Here is a 9,988-nt window from a genome sequence, read left to right on the forward strand (position 1 = left end):
ATGGAGTCACTTTGTCTAAGAAAATTTGTCCTGAGACGCCTCAAGAGGTTGAGGGGATGAGACGACCCCATATGCTTCTGTCGTTGGCAGTTTGCTGTATGCGATTCTCTGTACTCATCCAGACATCTACTACGTTGTGGGCATAATCAGTAGGTATCAATCTAACCCAGGCCAGGGTCACTAGACCGCAGTGAAGAACATCCTCAAGTATCTTCGGAGAACGAAGGACTACATGCTTGTGTATTGATCTAGGGATTTAGTCCTTACTAGATACACAGATTCCGACTTTCAGACTTATAAGGACTCTCACAAGTCCACATCAGGGCCAGTCTTTACTCTTAACGGAGGAGCTGTAGTGTGGCGAAGCACTAAGCAGAGGTGCATCACCGACTCCACTATGGAGATGGAGTACGTAGCGGCTTGCAAAGCTGCTAAGGAGGTCGTCTAGCTCAGGAAGTTCTTGACAGAACTGGAAGTTGTTCCAGATATGTCTAGGCCTATTACCCTCTATTGTGATAATAGTAGGGCATGGGCGAACTCCAAGGAGCCGAGGATTTACAATCCCAGATTTGTATCATCATCTTAACTGATAAATTCAACTGTTTTGTATCCATTAACCATGCAATGTATAATCACAAGAAGGAGACGGCTCCTCCTTTCTGATTTTGAGTGGATTTGTGTGTTGTTCAAGTTAGTGGGAAAAAACCCACGTTATAGATTTTATCCAAAAACCACAATTTTGCTGAATTTTGAAATTCTTTTCAAAATCAAAACAAACTTTAGTTTTTATTCTTTATTTAAAATGAAACTTTATTAATTTACATAAAATAAATTCAATAATTATTTTTTAAATAAAATTAATAATTAATTTTTTAAAATAAAATTATTAATTAATTAAATAATTTAATTGATTCTATTAATTTGACATCAAATATTAACTTAATTAAACACAAAATCCATTACCATGAATCCCTATTCATGAATTTCATATTTAAATATTAATCAATTCTCCAATTTCGTTGAATTCAATAGTCAAACGAGTAATTATATCACATATAATTACTAATTCCCTTAATTCAAATTTGAACGTTTCAAATTAATGGATCTTGCTATTCTAATATTTATTCCGTTTGAGCTAGTAGGGGAACCTAATGGACCTACAGATCATGGGCTCCAATGGTTCAAGATTAATCGACTAAAACCCAGTAGTTGCACTCCCCTCACTATAGATAAATTGTGTCCACTCGATATAACCATGATTAGTAAGTTAACCCTTCACAGGTTGTTCGTAATAATGACTGGGTCAATAGCTGTTTTGTAACACTCCGAATTTTTATTATTTATGTAATTTCAGTATTTTTATTAATTGAGAGCATTTTTGAAATTTTTGGCTTAAGTGTAATTGCGGGAATTTAATGGATTGACATTGAAATTATTCAACTTGGAAATTTATGGCAGGAATTAATTTCATTTTGGGAAGAAAAGGAAGTTAATAAAATAAAGTATAATAAGGAAAATAATAAAATAAAAGTTTATTATATTTCCTTTTAAGTTTTTGTTGTTGTTGTTATTATTGTTATTATTATTGTTATTATTATTATTATTATTATTATTATTATTATTATTATTATTATTATTATTATTATTATTATTATTATTATTATTATTATTATAAAAACCAAAATCCTTCCTCACGCTGCCTGAAAACCCCACCCCCGCGTGCCAGCAGCCGCTGAGCCACCAATCTACAGTCCAACCACGCCGTTCACCATTCGTGGATTTAGGCTGACTAGATCCCGCCATTCAGACCACGCCACTCGCCGTCGTGTCACCTCTTTCAGCCGATCGCTCCGTCCGCAAGCAACGAGAAGCTCTTCAACCGTCGTCGCGATCCACCCGAGCCCTGAAGCCGAACACACCTGAATCGGACATCGAGTGACCACCGTGAGCCTCCATCCAATCGAGCCGCTGGTCCAGATCCCCTCCAACCGCGAGTCTGCTTTGATCTTTGTCAGAATCTTGGATTAAGGGTAAGTGTAAATTGTGTAGATGGAATTTCTTGAGGATTTTGAGCAGTCGCTAGAGTTTGGCCTTGATTTGTTGGTACTCGCCATTTTTTGGACGTAGGGCAAAATTTTAGGTTGTTGAAGTTGTCGTCCAACCGATTAAAGGGGTAGTCGATGAATCTTGGTGAAGGGTAAGGCTCTAAACTTATGTGGGTTGTTAAGCATATTGTATGTTTATGAATTTATGAATTTAAGTTTGACTGAACCATGGACTGCGGCCTAAAATAATTTGCCATGATGTAGGGTGTTAGGTTTGGATCTTGAGGTTTCCTTGTGTTTTTGTTTTGGGTGATTTAAGTTTGATCTTGTGCACTTTCGGTTTCGTTGGGCAAGGAAGAGGTTGAGCTTGCTAGTTTCTAGAGTTTGTGAGTAAAGGTAAGTAATCTTACTACTAGAACTGCCTTTATGTCGGGCGATAAATTTATGATTTATTTTGAGGATTTCAAGACTAGTTACAAGGATAATTTTGACTATCCTGAGATTTGGTGGACTATTTAGAAAAGATATATGAGCATGTGACGCTATGTCTGAAGCATTTTAATGTATGAGCATGATTTAGAATTTTATGAGACATATTAAATGTACGATCGAGCATGACCTTAAATTATGAGTTAAGTGACACTACTACTGGAATGTCTTAAAGCTAGGTGAAAGTTGGAGTATTTGTTGATGTGCATTTTTATGTGATTTATTATGTACGTGTGTAGGTTATATGATGTATTATGAAATTTCAAATGTTTGATTGTTTACATGAGTTAGTGCATGACAGTGATGTAATAGAGTTGATCCATTAAAACTAGATTAAACACATACGTTGAGGTTAATTAACATGACCTTGATGAGGAGATTTTAGAGGATTCATGAATATGTGAATGATATATGTAATATGAAGTTAGATGTAAGCTCTTTTCCTTTCCAGACTATGTGACTGCATGAAAGTGATGCATGTCCAAGGGCGCTAGTACATGAAAGAGATGTACTAGGGCTGGTGTATGAAAGTGATACATGCCTAGAGGGTACTGGGGTGTACGTAAGAGGTGCACGCTTAGTTGGTTATGCGTATACGAAATAGGTGTATACTTAACCATGTGGACAAAAGAGGTATGCATCCCTACATTCATATAAAGGATCTGGGGTGTACGAAAGAGGTACACATTCAGCAGGTTATATGTATACAAAAGAGGTGTATACATAACTAGGTGTACGGAAAAGGTACATACTCAGTGGGTTATGTATATACGAAAGAGGTGTATACTTAACCAGGTGTACGAAAGAGGTACACATTCGGTGAGTAATGTGTATACGAAAGAAGTGTATACATAACCATGTTTACAAAAGAAGTACACATTAAGTGGGTTATGTGTATACAAAAAAGGTGTATGCATAACCATGTGTATGTAAGAGATTGTGTTTCCTTCGGGATTCACCAGAGATTGTGGGTCCTATGGGACTTACTAGGGGTAATGAGCATACTTAACTACAGTAGGATAAAAATCAGTCTTTCATGTGTGTATGTGTCCCATGAGGACTAGAGAAGTTTATATGTTTTCACCAAAGGTAGGCATCTAGAGGACATAGATGCCTAGCCTGAACCTAGTAGTGGGGTTACTTACTGAGTATTTTATACTCATCCTTTCTCATGTTTATGTTTCAAGTAAGGGTAGGGACGCACCAGTGAATGACAAGAGAAATTCATGAATGAGCCACTAGGGACCATTTTTAATGCTTCCGTTCATGTTTTAAGAGTTCTTTTATGTTTTTAACTTTCGGTCTTGACATTTGAAACTTATCGTTTGAGATTTGTTTTCAAACTTATTTATTTCCATTTATGACTTATGGATACCTTATCATTTGATTTTAATGAAGATCTTTTAAGTTATCTTATTTATTTAGCATTTATTTCAAAAGGATGTCATTTTAACTTCCATGCATGCATACGTTTAGTAACAGCCTAGCTTGAGTCCTAAGAAGTCGGGTCGTTACATGTTTTACCCCCCGAGATTACCTCTTGTTCCTTAAGTCCCACTGATCCTCTAATGAACAATTGGTTTGAGATCCAATCATCAAACCGAGTCCCCCTCGAGCCAATGAGAGGGTTTGACCCCTTGTTCAAGAACCAAAGTCAGCACATAAGGAAACAACCTCTCTGCTAACCCTAAAGGCAGGTAGGAGTGAATTCCATCTTGCACGTTATGTCCCCAGCTATCTACCCGGTCTTACCCCTGAAATGGGAAGCTTATTGAGCCCGCGGTATTGAGCAAACCCTCATCCATGCAAATCTAAGGATAACCCCTAATAAATAGAAGTTCATGGTTAGCTCAGGATTAAGGCTAAGTTACCTATGTCATCTCTTTGAAATACTCAGTCTTAAACAGCAAACAACATTATAAATACTCAGTCTTATTTCTTGGTCTGATCTTATGTAAACTCATTATACATGACGCCCTCACTCCTCATGTCACTGCATGAATGAATCAAGATCACTTCGTTTGTAGCACTACTTTACAACAAATTGTAACAACTACAGAGTGGGTCGCATCCAATAGTGTTACTAGAATAAGGCACCCAACCTTATTCATATACTATAGATCATTTTGACTATTTACTCGAACTTGACTTTTATGTCTCCACATAAAGTTCAAGTACTCATGTAATATTCATAGATCTTTTAGTTTATTGGATTTATTTCTAAAATGAAATAAGTAATTCATATCTTCAATATTAATTTTATTGAATCAAATTCAATAACAACTTTATTGATTTACATATTAAGTTTATCGTTTATAAACTACGAGTTTTAGGACATAAAATCCTATACTTTTCTTATTAAATTTTGTTGTTGACTTAATCTTCATGTCCATTTTGCCTTGTGTTATTGCTTTTTAGTGCTTTATTACATTGCCTTTTATGAAATTCTACTATAGACCTTACATGTTATATATAGTTGAATAATATATCATTCAAATTTCATATTCTCTTAAGATTCCTCCAAAAATTAAACATTTCATATGGAGAATTCTTAAGAATATTATTCCAACTAGGCAAAATTTATTAAACAAGGGTCTGAATATTATACCTGATTGCTCAATTTGCTCATCCTCAATGGAATCTTCTAACTGCATCCTTTTTACCTGTCCAAGAGCAAACGAAGTATGACGCCTGTCCTCGAACATCCCTAAGACTTTTGTCACTTTTAATGATAGCTTTATTGATAAGTGATATGCTCTTGATGTTGTTTGTTTGTTGGAAAATCTTGAGTTGATTGCCATCTCTTGTTGATCCCTATGGAATGATAGAAGTTCCTTTATCAATGGAAGAACGATTGTTCCCCCTAATATCAAGAGCAAATGGGTATTTAATTACTACAAGGAAATTACAAGTATCTTTACAAACAAAGGAACTTGTTGTAAAGTTGTACAGGAGAAACCCAATTCGAGTGAATTTTGCTGGTCACTTCCCCCTCAGGATGTTATTGCTTTAAATATAGATGTTGCTTGGACCTCGACTTCTCCATCAACGGGTCTTGCCTCTGTCTTTTGAGATCCAGATGGGAAGATAGTTGCTCTTACAGCCATTAACCTTAACCTTCTTCATCTTGGATTGAAGAAATTAGGTCTCTTGTAAAAAGGTTTTGAATTTATTTCCTTTGTTCATGTTCCTCCTAGGGCTTGTAATCTTCTTACAGATTACATTGCTAAGTCTGCTAGAGAAAAGTCTCATGTTGGTGTTTGGGTAGATCACTTTTCCCCCATTTAATTAATATAGTAGAAATGGATGTATCTCTTGGCTTTAATAAAAGTTTCTTTTTTTTTTTTCTCAAAAAAAATAAAATAAAAATTCAAATCCTCTTTCTTTCTTTCTCTTTTACCCTTCCATTCACCTCTTACCTCTTTAGCTAAAAGAGGAGAAAATTTTAGGTTAAATGGCAAATTTGATCCCTGGAGATCGGAGAAAGTTAGATTTTGGTCATTTATGATTTATAATTGCAATTCAGTACATATGATTTGATAAAATATTAAAAAAAAAGTCATACAATAGGTTTTATTAAACCGTAAGAACTAGATTCTAACTTTTCCTAAACCATATGAACTAAATTTGTAATTTACTATTTTTTTTTTTTTTTTTTTTACTATTTACTCTATAGTTCCCCATCTAATGGAGGATTCCAATCCCATTTAGAACAAATCAATGCAAGATATAAAGAACATTGATATTTGAGCTTTATAAAATGTAAAATGTCTTCTTATTTATCAAGTTATGTTCGAGTTAGTGTGAAAGATATATACAGTAAATAATACACTCTAAAGACAACATTTAAAAAGTTAAACCAATCATATCGTAGAAATTAATTTTTTTAGTACAAAAAAAGTTGAAGAATTTAAATAATAGATCTATTAATTATTAACAAAAATCGTACGTTTGTTGCATTATATTCGTTTTAGTCAAAACAAATGAAAAATTTCACAAAATGACCCAAAAGCCAAACACTTTTCTACTAATGACCTCTTCCTAATAACTTTTCTACCACTAATATTTTGTCCATGTGAAATTTCAAAATTACCTCCAATTTTAGAGGTTTTTCTACTACTAACCTTTGGTCTAAGACTTTTTTTAAATTGAGGGTAATTTTGAAATTTCACATAAATAAAATGTTAGTAGTAAAAAAGTTTAAAAAAAAAAGGTCATTGGTAGTTTTTTTTTTTTTCTATTTTTAGATCATTTGGTGAAATTTTCCATTTGTTTTGACTAGATACGGTAGAAATGAGTCTTGAAAAGGCAAAAGTTTGAAGCTTTATTGAGTAATTAATTTGGTGGTGTAATAGATTTCATGAAATGAAACGTTTGAATAGTAAATAAAGTAATTATTATTTATTTATATATATATATATATATAATTATATATATATATATATATTTAAAAAAAAAAAAAAAAAAACGTCCTCTTTCAGAGTTTCACGTTCACCTCAATGGCTCAATGGAATTGTAGGGTTCAGTTCCAGTGTGTTCCTCTTCGCTTTGTCATATACAAACGTGTTCCCCCACGCGGTTTGATTATATTCTATTGGACAGTCAAATATTATATCTTACTTTTTCCATTTTTTTCTCCTTCACTTCTGACCAAAAAACGTCACTCATTTTTTAAAGGTCGAATACCATATAAACTTTTTGGCCTTTCAGTTTTATATCAAATAGATTATTATTAAAATTCTCTTGGATAATCATTTTTATATAATTACTGCTTTCATTCGTTAGATCTAATTAATAATGGATAATTTTTTTAAAAAAATTACGAATTTATTAGATACAAGATTCAAATTTATGTTTGATAGATTCGTTATTTTTTTTTAAAAAAAATTAAATAAATAAAGAGCCTATCGAACACAATTGAAAGTTTAAACAATTATTTGATAATGGACTTCTTGAGTTTTAGATTTGTGTCTAATATATTCATGAATTTTAAATAAATAAACATTTATTTTTCCTAAATATATATATTCATGAATTTTAAATTTTTTTTAACACATCCTATTTTTTTTTTAAATTTAGTGTTTATTATGGGTGATTTTGGATCCAAGTGCAAAATCATAAAGATCAAAGCTCAAATTTTCCAAAACGCTCTAATCTAAGTTTAGGAGAGGTGTGAAGACTACCGATAGCACAACCCGAAACCTAAATTGTAAGGTTGAGGCCAACCCTAGGAGAACGGAAGGAGGGTGGGTCGAGCCCAAGAAAGGGGCTTAGGACTCGAGGAATAATTCGAAAATCCAAGAAGAAAAGGCTTTAGGTCGGAAGAACTCTATAAATAGGAGGTGAGAACACCAAAGGAAGTAAGTCCATTCATATACTTGAAATCTTCTTTTTGTTTTGTTGACTTTCTTGCCATATTATGTATCTAATAGATCATTGATTTGACATCAATGATGTCTAAGTTTTTAATTATGTATCTAATAGATTGATTTATTTGGATTTCTTTTTTTAAGATTCATAAACCAGTTATTTATAGAGTTAGAAGTTTAAGATCTTATTAGGCACATTCTTTCAAAAAAGTATGGCTAAGAAATCTATTAATTTTTACGAAATATTCAATATATAAGGATTTATTAAAAATAAAATTAAAAATTTATTAATACAGTTTTAAAGTTAAAAAACTTATTGGATACAAAACAAAAAATTAATTCATATTACTTAAAATTAAAGTATTTATTTAAAATGTAATTTAAGTTATTTTAAAATTTTACTGAGTTTATAATCATGATGCATTAGGCACAAATCACAACTATAAATATAAAGTAAACTATGGTAATTTAGCCCATTTCATAGCCTCTACTTATCTCCCTTCAGCACCAATTTTATAGGTCACTTTCCCCTTTGTTTCTTCACTTCCAAAACCCTTTCTCCCGCATTTCCTCTCAACTGACTAAACCACCGCCGTCCAAATGGCCACAGCCGCCGTTTCCGGAGCTCCTCGCTGGATTCCAAAACGCGGCCAAGTCCTCCGCCGCGCTCTTAAAAAGCTGTTCTTCTTCTGTATTTGTTCCGTACATCGGAGTTCTTCTCCGCCGATCTCCTCTCGCGTTTTTCCGCTAAATAATTAACACTCTCTCACTCTTTTGAACAGACGGTTTCGAATTTTCGGTATATGGTTGAAGCGGGGTTCGATCTGAGATGAGATGAGGCTCTGCCTTCTGCGATTCTATGTTTCTTAATCCCTAATTTCGTTGTTCTCTTCGATTTTTTTTCGTTATATAATTTCGAAATTGCTTGCTCGCTTCTTTCGTTTCTTTGATTGTGATGTTGAAGTTCAGTTCATTGATTACTGAAACTATATGTATCGGGATTAGATTATTGGAAATTTCGGTGTTCGATTGAGCTGAATCAAATCAAATTTAATGTGTTTGCGGTTGGAAACTGAAAAACGCCCAAAACGAAATGGATTTTCCCGGAAAATTAGAAAAGGAGAAAAGAATTCCCGAGAAAATCATAGAAAATGAAAATTGCATTGCCACGTTGACCGACCGCCGCGCCTAAAACGAACCTCGTTGACCTTTCCATTTTCCGATGGAATATTTGCGCATTTTTTTTCCTGAGAAATTGCAATTTTGATATTTAGTGGTTGATTTTCTTTTTTCATTTTCTTACGTGGCAATTTTTCCTTCTTCTTATTTATTTTTCTAAAAAACATTTTTGAATTTTTTTTCGTTGGATTGGATAAATGGAGCACTGCTTTTTTGAGAAAACAATTTTTTCTCCCTAGTTTTGAAGTTTCTAATATAAAGAATTAGATCTCAAACTTTATTATTCTTCTTTTTAAATATGGTCACTTCCTGGTGGGGCTACATATTCAAGTTAGATATGAAGGTTTTTTTTTCCCTTTTTTTGTTGACAATATTGAGAATGGAGAGTCAAACATGACAACTAATTATAAAACTTTAGATGAATTATGAGTTGAAGAATGACAAAATTGTATTAGTTATTTTTTTAAAAATAAAATAAAAATCATAGCATTCACTATTCATATGGTGTGGCTGAATTTTGAAATTTGAGTTTGTCTCCTCATTTTTATGGTAAAATTTGAGTCTTTTATTTTATTTTAAGTACAATAATTGTGAGGTGTAAAAATTTCTAATCTCAACCAATGTTTACATTAATTATTGTTAAATTGTGTTTTTGTTGGCATATTTGAATCAATTAGTAGTTTTATTTGAGCATATTTATAATATGGTTTAGTGTATTTGTTAATGGGTTGTTTTTAAATATAGAAAAATGAACTAAAATATTTACAAAATATAGTAAAATTTTAAAACTATAAATTTATATATTATAAATATTTTTAACAGTTTTACTATTTGAAATAATATCTATTTTTTATTATATTGTTTCGATTTTTTTGATTTATTTTTTCAATTTTAAATCAAAATTGA

This window comes from Benincasa hispida, chromosome 3 (assembly GCF_009727055.1).
Source record: "Benincasa hispida cultivar B227 chromosome 3, ASM972705v1, whole genome shotgun sequence".
In the NCBI taxonomy this organism is placed as follows: Eukaryota; Viridiplantae; Streptophyta; class Magnoliopsida; order Cucurbitales; family Cucurbitaceae; genus Benincasa; species Benincasa hispida.